Source organism: Rhinoderma darwinii, chromosome 1, assembly GCF_050947455.1.
Source record: "Rhinoderma darwinii isolate aRhiDar2 chromosome 1, aRhiDar2.hap1, whole genome shotgun sequence".
In the NCBI taxonomy this organism is placed as follows: Eukaryota; Metazoa; Chordata; class Amphibia; order Anura; family Rhinodermatidae; genus Rhinoderma; species Rhinoderma darwinii.
This window is the reverse complement of record NC_134687.1, coordinates 640,516,357-640,533,660: the sequence shown is the minus strand read 5'-3', so window position 1 is coordinate 640,533,660 and position 17,304 is coordinate 640,516,357. Positions and strand designations below refer to the sequence as shown.

The 17,304-nt window shown below is 44.0% G+C and overlaps 1 protein-coding gene across 1 annotated transcript in view; it reads left to right on the top strand.

Moving 5' to 3' along the window:
* LOC142659151 (uncharacterized) overlaps window positions 1-17,304 on the top strand; it is a 155,190-nt gene that overhangs the window by 111,832 nt on the left and 26,054 nt on the right. The window lies entirely within an intron of this gene.

Genomic DNA, 17,304 nt, shown 5'->3' with positions numbered 1-17,304 from the left:
CCCTTCTGCCTAAAGTTGCACCCCCACTCGACTTGCGTCGGGTGTGGGGCATTCTTCTCCATTGTTTCGATTTCTGGCTCTCTCACATTTCAGACGCCTGGGTTCAAGAGGTAGTATCTTTAGGATGCAAAATCGAATTTGCCAGCCTCTCTCTAGAGTGTTTCTTTCAGTCTGCTGTTCCCCTTTTGTCAGGCAATCTTTGCTTTTTCAGGGGGTCATCATTCCAGTACCCTTGAACCAAAAGTTCCGGGCTTTTATTCCAAACTTTTCGTCTGCCTAAAAAGGACGGTTCATATCGGCCTATTCTGGATGTCAAGCGCCTCAACGCTCATGTTCTGGTCTGTAATTTTTGAATGGAATCTCTCTGATCTGTCATCGCTTCCATGGAACAGGGAGAATTTCTTTCTTCTGTGGACATCAAGGAGGCATATACACATGTCCCAATCTGTGCTATCCACAATTGCTTCGTGTGCTTTGCGGTACTGTCTCGTCATTACCAATTAGTGGCCCTTCCTTTCAGTCTGGCCACAGCCCCGAGAGGGTTTACGAAAGATTTCTCTTTCATGATGGCACTCCTTTGCACCAGAGGGGTCGATCACCTGTACCTGTGCGACCTCCTAATCAAATACCCCTCCAGGGAGAGCAACGAGATGGCTCGACCGATCACTCGGGACATTCGGATGTTTGAATCAAACGGTCCAAGTCTTGCCTATCTCCTTGTCAGCAGTTCGTCTTTTTGGGGGTCGGTTTCAAGACACTCACTTTAGGAAGGTTTTCCTTCCTCCGGAGTATCTCTCCATTCTTCAGGAAGGGATTTGTTTTTTCCAGATGACCTCACTCCGCCTCTGCATGTGGGTTCTCGGGATTATGGTGGCCGCTTTCGTAGCGTCATGGTCGGACTTCAGTCTCCTGTTTGTCTTCCCTCCTCTCCCTCTCCTGCCCCGGTTTTCCGACGGCTCAAGGCGGGAGAAATTCCTGTCATTCTGGTAGATCCAGATTGGCCGCGCCGCTGTTTGTATGCAGACCTTGTGTCCCTGTTGGCTAATGTCCTGTGGCCCTTAGCTCTCCGTCTCAACCTTTTCTCTCAGGGACCTCCCTTCTACAAGAATGTTAAGGTCGCTATGTTTGAGGCTGGGTTCACACGAGCACGTTAACGTCCGTAATGGACGGACGTATTTCGGCCGGAAGTCCCGGACCGAACACACTGCAGGGAGCCGGGCTCCTAGCATCATAGTTCTGTACGATGCTAGGAGTCCCTGCCTCTCTGCAGGACAACTGTCCCGTACTGTAATCATGTTTTCAGTACGGGACAGTAGTTCCACGGAGAGGCAGGGACTCCTAGCGTCGTACATAACTACGATGCTAGGAGCCCGGCTCCTTGCACTGAGTTCGGTCCGGGACTTCCGGCCGAAATACGTCCGTCCATTACGGACGTTAATGTGGTCGTGTGAACCCAGCCTAATGGTGTGGCTGTTGAATCTGCCGTTCCGAGGGTTTTGTGGTTTTACGGGAGTGTTATCCTCACTATGCTTAAGGCCAGAAAGTCCTCTTGACCCCGCATTTAATATGGAAGGCTTACTTTTGTTGGTGTGAGGCTTTTTCTCCTTTCATTTTCCTTGTCCAGAACTCTATCCTTTTTACAAAGGGGCTTGGATCACTGTTTAGTGCTCCGCTTCCTGAAGGGGCAGGTGTCTGGCCTTTCCATCTTATTTGGTTGCCTGTTGGGGTCTAAATCTGACATTAAGACTTTTTTTTTTTTTGCAGGGGGTGGCTACTTTTGAACACTTGAGAGAAGTCTCTCTCTTCGTTTCCCGTCCTGTAGGGTGGTTTTCCTGGTTGTCAGAGTTGGCGTCTCTCTCTCTCTTTATAATTCTTCTAACTTCACCAAGACAAGGCGGTGCTCCACATGGTGTCCTTCATTTTGCCTAATGTGGTTTTGTCCTTCCACATAAATGAGCATATTGTCTTACTGTCTTTCTTTTTGTCCTTCTCCCAGTCATCTGAGGGAACGTTCCCTCCACAACCTGGATGTCGTCCGTGCTCTGCGGATTTACTTTTTTATCACTGCTTCCTACCGACGGTTGGATTACCTCTTCATCCCGCCCAGAGGGTCCCAGGAAAGGTTTTGTAGCCTCTAAGGCCACCATTGCTCGGTGGATTCGAATGATTGTTCGCAAACCTTATCGCATCCGAGGGAAGGTGCCCACTTTCTGGGTCACGGCCCATTCTACCAGTGTAGTTGGAGTTTCCTGGGCTGTGTGCCATTAGACCTCTGCCCTTCAATTGTGCAAGGTATTGCAGGCAACATTGAAATAACTGACCATGTCCTGCTGTAGGATGTCCTATGTCCCTTAATTTAACAAACTACAGAAAACAGGAGTTTTTTGTGTACTCCCCTTTCAAATACTTTTCTTGTCCAGTTCAGCGTGGTCCGCAGCTCGCACCCAATTGTTTTCAAAGCTCTTGTGTTTGACATACTTATCTTAGCTTGTATCTGCTTCTCCTACTACTTGCGGACAGACTAAATAGCTCAGTGTCTGTGGGCAGGGTATATCCAAGCCTCCTAGTGGCAACAGCATATACCCACGGTTTGTGTCCCCCAATGAACTGCGGTGTGCCAATAATCGTCTTTCTAAATTACTTGTATTTTAATTTTTACTTCTAAATACAGCACAGACTGCCCATAATCTGCCCTGCCGGCTGCTCAGAACTCGGGATTAGAGTTCACATCTTATTGTGCAGTGCACACCGCCGTTATAGATACGGGGGCCGTGGAGACGAGCAGAACTAATGCAGAGTTATGAGCACCCGGCAGCACGGACTATGGGTAGTCCGTGCTGTAGTTACAAGCAAAAATGGTAATCTTTCTTCTAAATTACTTAAATTATTCTGCACACTCCTGCACTAATAGTTTTTCTATATAATGTCAGTATAACCGGAGGTACTCTTTAATATTACAAGTTATGGGTACTAGATTCACGAGATGGGACGGTAATCCAGGGATTTATTGTAATTTAAAGATGTGGAGTCGGGAAGGAGTTTTCCCCTAATGGGGCAATTGTCATCCACCTCATGGGGGTTTTGCCTTAATCTGGATCAACACTGTAGGATTATAGGTTGGGCTTGATGGACTTGTGTCTATTTTTCAACCTTATTAACTATGTAACACAGAATTTATGGAGCAAAGTTTACCTGTAATATAAAGTACAATGTGTTCCCAAAACACAATCTCAGAATAATCCATTTCCCTTATGTCCTACAGCAGCACAATAATGGGGTATTTCTGCCCCCGAGAACTAATAGGACAGATGGAATTTTTAATGAAATCAAACTAATTAACTAGAGTCTCCTCCCTACATAAAGGCCTCTAGCCCCTCCTACCATGTGTTTTTTTTTCTGTCCTTCGGACAGAGTAGGGCATATGGTGTCATCGCATACCTTCGATAAGTTTAGGGATTCATCCTTTTTTCCCTCTCTTTTACGTTAGGGAAGTACTTAGTGACTCCTTTGAAGTTCGTTTACAGACTCCTGTTTTTTGGCTGGCTTCTTTTCTCTCTGCACTAGCATTGCTGAGTCCATGTTGAGGTCTGAATGACGGAAGCTGTGAACGGCGTTTCACTCAGCTGCTGTTAAGTGTACAGTCCGCTCCCTGATCCTAGCATGGTGTGGGGGAAGTGAATAGTAGATGTATTCCCTGCTTGGCGTTCATTTACAATGATTCTTGGCATTTTTTACTATTTTTATTTGTTATGCTGAACCATTTCCTCCCTCTATGAAGAGTGCCTGGAGAGTTCAGCGTGTCTCAGATAATTTATAAAGTGGAATCCTCTTCTTTTTGTTTATGTATGCATTTAGTCTAAACCAGGGGTCTCAAGCACGCGGCCCGCGGGCCGCATGCGGCCCCTGGGGCGGTCATTTGAGGCCCGCAGGACACAGAGCCACTAGTACAGGCTCTTCTCCTAGACTCTGGAATTCCCTGACATCGCTGTCCACATATGAACAGCGATGTCTGGGGCTTCCCCAGGGCCGGAGTCCCGTGCAGAGTGCTAGTATAGGCTCTGCCCGGGGACTCTGTGGAATTCCTTGACATCTCTGTCCATATATGGACAGTGTGTCAGGGTCACCAGAGCGGAGTCCCGGGTAGAGCGCTAGTATAGGCTCTGCTCCGGGCCTCTGTGGAATTCCCTGACATCGGTGTCCATATATGGAGAGTGTCCGGGTCTTCCCTAGAGCGGATACTCGGGCAGTGCGCTAGTATCGGCTCTGCGGAATTCCCATGTTTGGACACACGATGTCTGGGGTTTCTCCAGAGCCGGAGTCCGGGCAGAGCGCTAGTATAGGCTCTGCTCTGGGACTCTGGGAAAGCCTCTGACATCGCTGTCCATACATCGACAATGATGTCAGGGGCTTCCCCAGGGCAGGAGTCCTAGTGATGTCAGGAGCACAGCTGGAGTCCCCGGAAGAGCCTACTAGCGCTCTGCCCAGGACTCCAGCTCTGGGGTTGCCCCTGACATCTCTGTCCATATATGGACAGTGGTGTCAGGAGCAGAGCTGGAATCCCAGGCAGAGTGCTAGAAACGGCTCTGCTCCGGGACTCCAGCTCTGGGCAAGCACCTGACAGCACTGTGGCAGCATCTACAGAGGGCACTGTGACCGCATCTACAGGGGGCACTGTGGCAGCATCTACAGCATCTACAGAGGGCACTGTGGCAGCATCTACAGAGGGCACTGTGGCAGCATCTACAGAGGGCACTGTGGCAGCATCTACAGAGGGCACTGTGGCAGCATCTACAGAGGGCACTGTGGCAGCATCTACAGAGGGCACTGTGGCAGCATCTACAGAGGGCACTGTGGCAGCATCTACAGAGGGCACTGTGGCAGCATCTACAGAGGGCACTAGCAGCATTTACAGAGGGCACTGTGGCAGCATCTACAGAGGGCACTGTGGCAGTATGTACAGAGGACACTGTGGCATTATCTAGGGATGTGTTGCATTATCTACAGAGGGCACTGCGGCAGCATCTACAGAGGACTCTGCGGCAGCATCCACAGAGGGCACTGTGGCACTATCTAAAAAGGGGCTGCCCAATCTTGACATGTGTGTCTGCCAAACGCTGCTAACTGAGCCGCCGGACTGCATTTAGCGGCACTTAAACTTGAAAACTGGATTGTTGAAATAAGCACGTGAAGAAATATCTCAAATTTTAAACCTAGCATATTATTATAGTAATGTAGTATTATTATTATAGTAATATAGTGTTATAGTAGATCAAATAACTAATTGATTAACAATAATTTTGTATTGTATCAAATTTGAAAGTAATGCGGCCTGTCAACTTCCCATTTTTTCTATATGTGGCCCAATTACCCGGCCGAGTTTGAGACCCCTGGTCTAAACATTGCTGCACTGCCTCATTGTGTGGTATAGATTTCTAATTAATCTATCTCTTAGGTCTTCAGCAGGCAGCCGAAAGACATATTAAAGCACAGTAGCTAGGAACCAACGCTACAAGATGATGTCCATGGCTATTTTAACCCCTTACCGCACCAGGACGCACCGGTACGTCCTGTATTGAAGTGCTTTAAGGCACCGGGACGTACCGGTGCGTCCTGACTAAAAACTGTCACCCTGTCAAAGGAGAAAGTGACAGAACTGTGCCGTCAACTGTTTATGACAGTTGATCGGCACAGTAAGACGGCAGGTGACCATTCACAGCGGTCTCCTGCCGGCGATCGCTTTGATTCGTCAGTCAAAGCAGACTGACCAATCACAGCTCCATGACGTGTGTATTTCTGAGCCAGCGCTATCACCGCCTGTAATTAGCTGTCTGACGCCCCTCTGCAACGGCCAGGACCGGAGCTAGGCTCCGATCCGGCCGATTAACTCCTTCGATGCATCGATCAAAGCGATCGATGCATCGAAGTGTCTTGTAGCCTGTCGGCAACCACGATGGTTGCCACGGGCGAGGGTGTCAGCTGTTTGTCACAGCTGACATCGTGCTCTAACGGCCAGGACCGGAGCTAGGCTATCGCTGCATCTAAGTGATTAGATCGTACCCTATGGTTGCTAATGACAACCATCGGTACCAGCGGGTGTTCAGATGGTTGCTATGGCAACCATAGCCTAACAATCGCTTCCTAGTACGGAAGCCTATTAGGCCCCGCCGGGAGGCGAAGCCAAATAGGCTTGCTGTCAGTGAATAGCTGACAGCTCTAATACACTGCACTATGTAGGTAGTGCAGTGTATTAGAATAGCGATCAGGGCTTCATGCCTTCAAGTTTCCTAGTGGGACAAAAAAAAAGTTAAAACAAGTTAATAAAAATGTTGTAAAAAGTAAAAAAAAATAAGTTTCATGTTAAAAAACACTATAACAGGCTTTTTTCCTATAATAAGTCTTTTATTATAGGAAAAACAAAAAAACATAAAAAAAAGTACACACGTGGTATCCCCGCGTCGGTAATGACCCAAACTATAAAAATATCACGCTATTTTACCCGTACGGTGAACACCGTAAAAAAATTAAATAAAAAACTATTCTAGAATCGCTGTTTGTTAGTCACTACCCCTCGCAAAACAGAATAAAAAAGGGGATCTAAAAGTTGCATGTACCCCAAAATTATACCATTAAAAAACGCAGCACGTCCTGCAAAAAACAAGCCCACCCACAGCTTTTTTGACGGAAAAATAAAAAGTTATGGCTCTCAGAATATGGTGACACAAAATATAAATTACTTGAAACAAAAGTGATTTTATCGTGCAGACGCTGCAAAGCATAAGAAAAACTATATACATCTGGTATCGCCGTAATCGTACCGACTCGCATAATAATGTAAAATTGTCATTCATAGCGCATGGCGAACGCCGTAAAAAAAAAAAAATTATAAAAAAAACCATCAGAATTGCAGGTTTTTGGTCACCTTGCTTGCCAAAAAAATGAAATACAAAGTGATCAAAAAATCGCATATACCCCAAAATGGTACCAAAGAAATCTACAGATTGTCCCGCAACAAATAAGCCCTCACCCACCTCCGGTGGAGAAAAAATAAAGATGGTTTGGCTCTCAGAATATGGCGATGCAAAATGTGCAGTGTGTCCAAAAGCAGATAAGATTGGGCACCATTTATCAGTGCGACACCGGCCACACATCTGCAGATTATTATTTATTTACCCAATTATTATAACCCTCTTATTAGACCCTGATGTTCTCCGCACAGCTTACATATTCCCCCACATCATAACTGAAATACCAGCAAAACCCCAAACAAAACAACTAGCGAGCAAAATCCACGCTCCAAAAGCCAAATGGCGCGCCCTGCAGCGTGCCAAGCAGCAGTGTACGTCCACATATATGGCATCGCCATACCCGGGAGAACCCGCTTAACAGTTTGAGGTATTTGTCTTCAGTGGCACGAACTGGGCACAAAATATTGTGCACTAAAATGGCACATACCTGTGGAAATTTGCAATTTTCACTTTGCACCATCCACTGAGCATTCATTTCTAATAGAAAAAAAAACCTGTGTGGTCAAAATGCCTTGAGGGGTGCAGTTTCCAAAATGGGGGTCACTACTTGGGGGTTTGTTTTACTATTTCACCCCAGAGCCCTGCCATTGTGGGCTAATGCTGCGAAAATCACCAAAATAGGTATCACAAGCGCCTTTCACTCCTAAGCCCTGTTATACGTCCAGGCAAATGATAAATGCCTTGAGGGGTGTAGTTTACAAAATGGGGTCACTTCTCATGGTTTTACACTCTACTCTGGTACCTAAGGGAGCTCTGCAAATGCGACATGGCGCCCGTACACCAGTCCAGCAAAATCTGTTCTCTAAAAGCCACATGGCACTCCTTCCATTTTGAGCTCTGCCATGTGCCCAAACAGCAGTTTAGGGCCACACATGGGGTATTGCCCTACTCGGGAGGATTTGGGTAACAAATTATGTGTTGTTTTTTCTCCTATTACCCCTTGTGGGAAAAAAAAATGGGGTGCAAAACGACATTTTTGGGGAATTTTATTTTTTTCCATTTTCACTGCCTCATTCTAATACAATCTATGAAACACCTGTGGGATCAAAATGCTCAGTACACCCCTAGATGATTACCCTAAGGGGTAAAGTTTCCAAAATGGAGTCACTTCTCAGGGGTTTCTACTGTACGGGTTCCTCAGGGGCTCTGCAAATGCGACATGGCGCCCAAAAAACAATCAACCAAAATGTACATGCCAAGTAGCACTCCTGCCATTCTGAGCCCTGCGGTGTATCCAAGCAGCAGTTTATAACCACATATGGGGTATTACCGTACTCGGGAGAAATTTCTTTACAATTGTTGGGGCGCTTTTTCTCCTTTTATTCCTTGTGAAAATGAAAACAATTCAACATTTTAGTGGAAAGAATGTAGATTTTCATTTTCACTGCATAATCCCAATAATTCAGCAAAAAAAACTGTGGGGTCAAAATGCTCACTATACCGCTAGATAAATTCCACGAGGGGTATAGTTTCCCAAATGGGGTCACTTTTGCTGAGTTTGCACTATTTTGGCCCCTCAGTGGCTTTGCAAATGTTACATGGGGCCGCAAACCATTCCAGCAAAACTTGAGCTCCAAAAGTCAAATGGCGCTCCGTTCTTTCTAACTTCCGCCATGTGTCCAAACAGCAGTTTATTACCACATATGGGGTATTGCTGTGCTCAGAAGAGTTTGCTTTACAAATATTGGGGTGTTTTTTCTCCTTTATCTGTTGTAAAAATGAAAAAATCTGAGCTAAAACTACATTTTATTTGAAAAAAATTTAGATTTTCAATTTCACTGCATAATTCCCATAAATTCAGCAAAAACTGTGTAGGGTCAAAATGCTAACTATACCCCTAGAAAAATTCCTTGAGGGGTGTAGTTTCCAAAATGGGGTCACTTTTGGGGAGTTTCCACTGTTATGGTCCCTCCAGGGCTTTGCAAACACAACATGGCACCGAAAACCATTCCAGCAAAATCTGCGCTCCAAAATCCAAATGGCCCTCATTCCCTTCTGAGCCCTGCCGTTGGTCCAAACAGCAGTTTATTACCACATATGGGGTATTGCCGTAATCGGGAGACATTGCTTTACAAATGTTGGGGTGCTTTTTCTCCTTTTATTCCTTGTAAAAACGAAAACATCGTATGTTTTTTCAGAAAAAAAGTAGATTTTCATTTTCACAGACCAGTTCCAATAAATTTAGTAAAAAACCTGTGGGCTAAAAATGCAAACTATACCTCTTGAAAAATTCCTTGAGGGGTGTAGTTTCCAAAATGGGGTCACTTTTGGGGGGTTTCCACTGTTTTGGCACTACAAGACCTCTTCAAACCTGACATGGTGCCTAAAATATATTCTAATAAAATAGAGGCCCCAAAATCCACCAGGTGCTCCTTTGCTTCTGAGGCCGGTATTTCAGTCCATTACCACACTAGGGCCACATATAGGATATTTCTAAAAATTGCAGAATCTGGGCAATAAATATTGAGTTGCATTTCTTGGGTAAAACCTTCTGTGTTACAGAAAAAATTGTATTACAAATGAATTTCATTAAAAAAATAATTTACATTTGTAAATTTCACTTCTACTTTGCTTTATTTCCTGTGAAATGTCTAAAGGGTTAAAATAATTTCTGAATGCTGTTTTGAATACTTTGAGGTGTGCAGTTTTTAAAATGGGGTGTTTTATAGGGGGTTTCTAATATATACGGCCCTCAAAGCCACTTCAGAACTGACCTGGTCCCTGAAAAAATAGCCTTTTGAAATTTTCTTGAAATTGCAGCTACATTTCTAAGCCTTGTAACGTCCTAGAAAAATAAAAGCACGTTCAAAAAACGATGCAAACATAAAGTAGACACATGGGGAATGTTAACTAGTAAATATTTTGTGTGGTATTACGATCTGTTTTACAAGCAAATACATTATAATTTAGAAAAATGCAGATTTTTGCAAATTTTCTCTAAATTTTGGTGTTTTTTACAAATAAATATTGAATTTAACGACTACATTTTTTCAGTATCATAAAGTACAACATGTCACGAGAAAACAATCTCAGAATCACTTGGAGAGGCAAAAGCATTCTGGAGTTATTACCACATAAAGTGACACGTCAGATTTGCAAAAATCGGCTGTGTCCACAAGGCCAAAACAGGCTTAGACACTAAGGGGTTAAACTAAGGCTCCCGCCCTTGTCTGATTACTGAAGCTATACAGTTTAGGGCCTAGCAAGCACCTATATAAGAGACCGGTGATTTAACCCCTTCCCGTCGTAAACAAATTTCATATTTTAATTTTAGTTTTTTCCTCCCCACCTCCCAAAAGCCATAATTTCTTTATTTTTTTTAGTCGATATAGTCCTATGAGGGCTTGATTTTTGCGGGACAATTAGTAGTTTTTCGTAGTGCCATTTATTGTGCCCTATAATGTACTAGGAAATGGGGAAAAAAAAAATATTTCTGGGGTAGAAAAAACAGTGATTCCGACATTGTTTTTTGCGCTTCGTTTTTACGGAATTCATTGTGCAATTAAAACAACATGTTAACTTTATTCTGCGGGTCAATACGATTACGGTGATCCCAAATATATATAGTTTTTTTTCTATATTTTACTACTGTTACAAGCAAAAAATACAATTTATTTTGTGTTGCCAAATTCTCAGCCATAACTTTTTTATTTTTCCGTCGATTAAGTGGTATGAGTGCTTATTTTTTGCGGGACAAGCTTTAGTTTTTAATGATATCATTTTGGGGAACATGCAACGTTTTGATAATTTTTTGTGGGAGATGGTGACCAAAAAATAGTGATTCTGGCGTTTACAATTTTTTTTTTTTATGGCGTACACCGTGCGGGTTAAATAATGATATATTGTAATAGTTCAGACTTTTATGGATGCGGCGATACTAATTATGTTTATTAATTTTTTTTACTATGCTCTGTTGGAAAAAGGGGGGGTTTTTGAACTTTTAATTTTTTTATTTGTTTTTTTTACACAAAAAATGTAATTATTTTACAAATTTTTACTTTTTTTTATTAGTCCCCCAAGGGGACTTTCAACTAGCGATCGTTGGATCGCTTGCACGATATACTGCAATACTAGTGTATTGCAGTATATGGTCTTTCTGACAGGCTTCTATTAAGCCCTGCCAGAGGCAGGGCTTAGTAGGAGCACAAAGATGGCGGACCTGGGGGCCATCATTGCATTGCGGGGGGCACGATGAGCTGCTAGAGGGGGTTGCCCCCTCTTTCTAACGATTTGAATGCCGCTGTCGCTATTGACCGCGGCATTTAACGAGTTAAACTAGCGCGATCCCGCTCGTTACTGTGAAGTGTCGGCTGTAACATACAGCCGACACCCGCATCGTATGGAGCGGGTTCACTCCGTGAGACTCTTCTATATTTCCCCTACCCGGCTGTGACGTAGCCATACGTCAAATGTCGGGAAGGGGTTAAAGAATACAGATGGAAATGGAAGAATTGATCTTCTTTCTGACAGGAAAGTTTAAGCGTTGCCAGGAGCAATGCCTCAAGTCAATTCATTCTAATGAATATTGTTGAAGTCCATTCCATGAAGGGACCAGGATGTTGACCAGGGGAAAGCTTTAGTCTCCACCTTTAGGGGACCTAGAGCCTTCAAAGTGGATGAAGCTTTGGAAAAAGAGCTATTATGGCAGAAGAGGAAAACATCTTGATTACAGACCGTAGAAGTGTGCAGCAACCTTTGACACTCCAGCTGTTGTGGAACTACAACTCCCAGCATTTCCTGACAGCCAAAGACATTATTTTTAATAAAGTAAAAGAGACCTTTTCATACAGCTAAGCTAAATATGACAGGCAAGGCTCTAGGTGCCTGCTCTTGTTAGATCACTGAAGTTACTCAGCTTGAATCTTCACAAGTTACAGTGTGGGAGAGCTAGCTGGGAATCCATGCCTAGTTCCATTGACTTCTGGAAATCTCCAAGGAGTCAAGATGATACAGATGTCGGTGTTACATGTGATGATATCATCAATCTGACCCCTGACTACCTGGGTGATACTATCCTAACAGGTAAGGGTGTCAGACAGGACTATGGCCCTATCTACCACTGGCAGACACTCTCTAGCTTAAACTCTTAGTCGCAGTTAATGTTTCCAAATACAGCCTCTGTGAGTTGGAGTATGAGTCAATAGACTCTTTGAGTCTGAGCTGATTAAAAGTATAGAGAGCTTCTCTAACAAGAAGAGATAATCTTTACCGCAGTCATTTGAGGTAGTTCAACGTGGAAACTTCCCCTGACATCATGGAAGTCAATACTGAGGCAGACCAAGGTCCCTAGAAGGGGATTAAGAGGCCCTTAACAAAGTCAATCAGGATGACCGAGCAGTCTAGGACTGTGTGTTAAGTCGCAGTTCCTCCTGGAGGCGGTAATTCTGATTCCATTTCCGACACCAGAAGGACTAAACTCTGACACCGGATCCCTTCTTGTAGGGGGGGCCTCCAACTGTCTTCTGAAGCTGTCAAAGTATAACCTTTCCTACGGTTGAAAATCATGCAGTCCGGCTATTCAATAAATTTTCGCATACTGATCCTTTACATCAGATCAGCCTGGATGTTCCTTTCTACAATTCCTAGAAAGGACGATCCTAGAGGAGGTCCCTAATCCTGGGAGAGGAACTGCTGGATTGTATTCTCCTGCAATTCTAGCTCCTAAGCCTTTGGGCAAAGGAAAGAAAGGTATCGATATCCGATTCTTCAGAAGAAGAAAATTCAAATAGGAGACTATTATTTCCATGGAAAGAAATTTCAGGGCCTCCCTAGTCTTAAAAGATGCAAATGGCAAAGAACATCTGTGCAAATAAAAGGCAGTGTCAAGCACCCTGCAATTCACAGCTCTTCTGTTCAGGATCTCTTCGGCTCGTCTCCTCACACCTTTTCTAAGGTGCTGGCCACTATAGCTGCCTGTGAGAACACATGGGATAACTGTGGTTCCATACCTGGACGATTCATCTGATGCTCCAGCTTCAAACTACTGTCCAGTAATCCCAACGCTGTTGGTTGATAGATTGGGAAAGTCAGACAGTGTTCCAGTAAGAACAAATTTGTTCTTAGGCTTTGTCTCCCCCTTCCTCCTGCTTAGCAGTAGAGAAATAAAGAAAAAAAAGCACAGCGCCACATGGTGTAAGTAAATCCCAGGACTGGCAGTCAGTAAATACAAGTGAATGCTGACCAAAGGGCAGACGGATAATCTCGTTGAAATTGCTGTATGGAGTTAGGGCTGCTGCCGAGATCCCAACCGGTGAGGCCAATTGGCCACCGCAATAGAGACAATATGTGTTGAAGGAAAAAGGATCAAAAACAGCGCTGCTACTCAATAATAGTAAATATGGATGATCAATGATAATGATGTTTATTATAATCCAGGCTACGCGTTTCAATGCCGCACCGGCATCTTCATCAGCCCTGATTAAGATGCCGGTGTAGCATTGAAACGCGTAGCCTGGATTGTAATAAACATCATTATCATTGATCATACATATTTACTATTATTGAGTAGCAGCGCCGTTTTTGATCCTTTTTCCTTCAACACATATTGTCCTGCTTAGCAGGTAAGAATCTTGGCAGCAGAGGGTCTTATGTTCATGTTAGCAGCTGCAAAAGCAGTACTTTTGGCCTTAGACCACATGCGACCCCTCCAGAGAGAGATCCAGAACCTAAGATTATGCAACCCGGCATGGTTAAACAATAGGTGCACCATGTCATTTCAAACTCATGAATCCGTCAGATGTGGAAACATCTTAAAAAATTGGAGGTCCCTGATCAAGAATCTGGATCCTGTTGACTACGGATGCATCTCAACTACTTTGGTAGTACACCTGCAGTGGTATATAGTCCGGGCCTCAGAGAGTTCCCTCTAGAACTCTATGTCCTTGATATGAAGGAACTCAAAGCCATAATATATACTCTTCAAGGGGAAAGCAGTCCGTGTAAAATCGGACATCTTAACATCAGGCAGGGTGGCACCCCCATCAGAACCCCTTCTCAGGGAGAAGATTTTGATATGGACAGAGTTGAACCTACCCATCTGTCTGCTGCATATATTAAAGGCTCCCCCAACATTATTGCCGACCGACTGAGTCGAAGTCTAACAGGCCCGGGAGCAATGTCTCTGAATCTAGAAACTTCAAGCAGATCACCAGGATGTTGGAAGTGCCAGAGATTGATATCATGGCCAACAGGTTCAGCACTAAGGGGGAAACATTTCTCTCCCTTTATCAGGGGCACAATCCCTTGGCTGCAGATTCCCTGTCCATCCCTAGGAGGTTCAGGCTGGCCTATGTATTCCCTCCGGTTTCCGTGATACCTAGGTTATTGATGAAAATCAGGCAAGACCAGGCCACGGTAAAAGCCATCATACCGTTCAGGCCACAGAGGTCATAGTATTCCTAACTCATTAAGATGAGTCGAGGATGTTACTGGAGACTTCCCCCAGCGCAGAACTTGGTGACTCAGAGCACTCAAACTCTGCCAGGACCTGAAGAGTCTCAACCAGAAAGCAAAAGGGCTCTCCAATCAATTCATGAAGACCTGCCCACCATCCAGGTCTGGAGCTACCAAGAAGACCTACACAAGGCGAATTGATTGTTTCAGCTTCGTATTCCACTCAAGGAGTGGATAATTTCAATCCGTGGTTTAACACCCTACACTTCCAGCAGGAAAGATTCGGAAAAGGACTGAGTCTATTGACCTTTAAAGGTCCAGAATTTAGTCCCGGTCTGCTTTTTGGGTAAGGTCCTTGTCACAAAAGCCCTTGGTGAAAAGGTTCCTGAAACGGTCTGCTAAAGGAGACCTGTTCTGCTCAGACCTATTGCAAAATGAGACGTTGCCTTAGTCCTAAGAGGTTTATGATCAACTACCTCTGGAAGAGGTCCCACATAATTACCTATCCTAAGGGGTTATTTCCTTTTAGGTCATAATCAAGGGCGATCACTGGCGATGGAGAGCCCCGTGTAGGGGGTGGGTTGTGTGGGACCCTATACTCTCCAATAGTTTACCATGGCACACTACGTTGTGTCATTTCAACAGTGCAACAGTAACTGTGAGCCACTGTTTCAGTCTCTTAATTAGATTATACTGGGCACCTGTTTGCACATGAGGAGTGTCCGCCCCTAACCATAACATTTATCAAAACAGGGGAACTTCAAACCTTGTCATCAGTGGATCCATACATCAGATTGCTCCATGACATGGTCTTGCTAAAGTTACTACCAGACTTCACTCCAAAGTTCCTCATTTGTAACCTGAAATCAGGTCAACTCCCTTTCAGTGTTCTGGCACATGTCTTCCTCTCAAGAGTAAGAGATTAGGGAGGTTGAAAATTCATTGTTTCCTGAAAGAAACAAGGACTTAAAATACACCAAACCTACCCTAGGTAGATGAAGTGTAGGGGCCAGTAGACTGGCTTACATTGTTAGATCTCCAATTCACCTCATTTCGTCTAAAACTACTTTACTAGCGCAGTAGCCACCTCTTGGGCTGAATAAAGTCTGATCCTGCTGGATCAGATTTTCTGTACAGTTTGGAGCTCGCACTTGAGAGTTAGCAACCTTTTTTATAGGCTGAATTTTTGGTTCTCCGAAGAGACGGCTCTTGAACGGTCAATTTTCCACCGGTCAAGAGGGCCCTCCCTATGGGGTTACTTCTTGCTAAATCCCCATTATTGTGCTGCTGTAGGATGTAAGGGAAGTGTGGATTTCTAACGCTAATCTGTTTTCCTAACAGCAGCACAAGTTTCCCGCCCTAGTCAAGGCTACTACTTTATAATAAACACATGGTAGGAGGGGCTAGAGGCCCTTATGTAGGGAGGAGACTTTAGTTAATTAGTATGATTTAATTAAAAATTCCATCTGCATTACTAGTAATTACGGATTTGTCTGATATCGAATGATCCAGCTTCTGTGTATAGAAGAGACATAAAAAAAACAAAAAGTTTTAATAAAAGTCAATAAATAAAAAAACATTTAACCCCTTCCCGATCCTTGACGTGCTATTAGGTCATGGTAAGTGCATCGTTCACGCTCCATCACCTAATAGTACGTTACGGGAGGATTGGCCATTTCGGCCGTCCTCCCAGCACATGCAGGAGCTCCTTCAGCGGCGACGAATCGTGGTGTCCCTGCTGATTAACCCCTTAGAAGCTGCGTTTAAATAGCGATCGCGACTTCTTAGGGGTTAAACCACCGTCGACGTCCCTCTACATGATAGCAGGTGGCGATGTCTGCCATGGCAACTGGAGGTCTAACAATAGCCTCCGGCTATGCCATATACGGAAGCCTAGTGGGTCCTGACGAAGCCAGGACTCCCTATGCTTGCTGTCAGCGAGTAGCTGACAGCTCTTATACACTGCACTACGCATGTAGTGCAGTGTATTAGAATTGCAATCACGGCCTCCTGCCCTCAAGTCCCCTAGTGGGACAAAATAAAGTTGTGTAAACATAAAAAAATAAGCTTTAGAGTAATAAGAGTAAAAATCCCCCCTTTTCCCTTATCAGTCCTTTTATTCTTTAAAAAAATAAACTATACATAATTGGTATCGCCGCGTCCGTAACGGCCTGAACGACAAAAGTATTTTGTTATTTATCTCGCACGGTGAACGCCATAAAAGAAAATAATAAACCATACCAGAATCACAATTTTTTTGGTCACTTCACCTCACAAAAAATGTAATAAGAAGTGATCAAAAAGTCGCATGTACCCAAAAATGGTACTAATTGAAACTACAGTTGGTTACGCAAAAAACAAGCCCCACACGGCTTCCTTGATGGAAAAATAAAAACGTTATGGCTCTTAGCATATGGCAACACAAAAAGTAAATGATTTTTTATAAAAAGTATTTTATCGTGCAAACGCCATAAGACATAAAAAAAAACTATAAACCTATGGTATTGCCGTAATCGTATCGCCCCGCAGAATAATGTGAATGTCATTTATAGCGCATCGTGAATGCTGTAAAAAAAAGAATAAAAAACAATAGTAGAATTGCTATTTTTTTAGTCACCACGCCTCTTAAAAAAATAGAATAAAAACTGATCAAAAAGTCGCATGCACCCCATGAAAACTACAATGAATTCCACAAGGGGTCTAGTTTCCAAAATGGGGTCACTTTTAAGAGGTCTCCCCTGTACTGGTACCGCAGAAGCTCTGCAAATGCGACATGGCGCCCAGAAACCAATCCAGCAAAATCTACATGCCAAATAGCGCTCTTGCCAATCTGAGCCCTGCCGTTTGTCAAACCAGCAGTTTATTACCACATATGGGGTATCGTTGT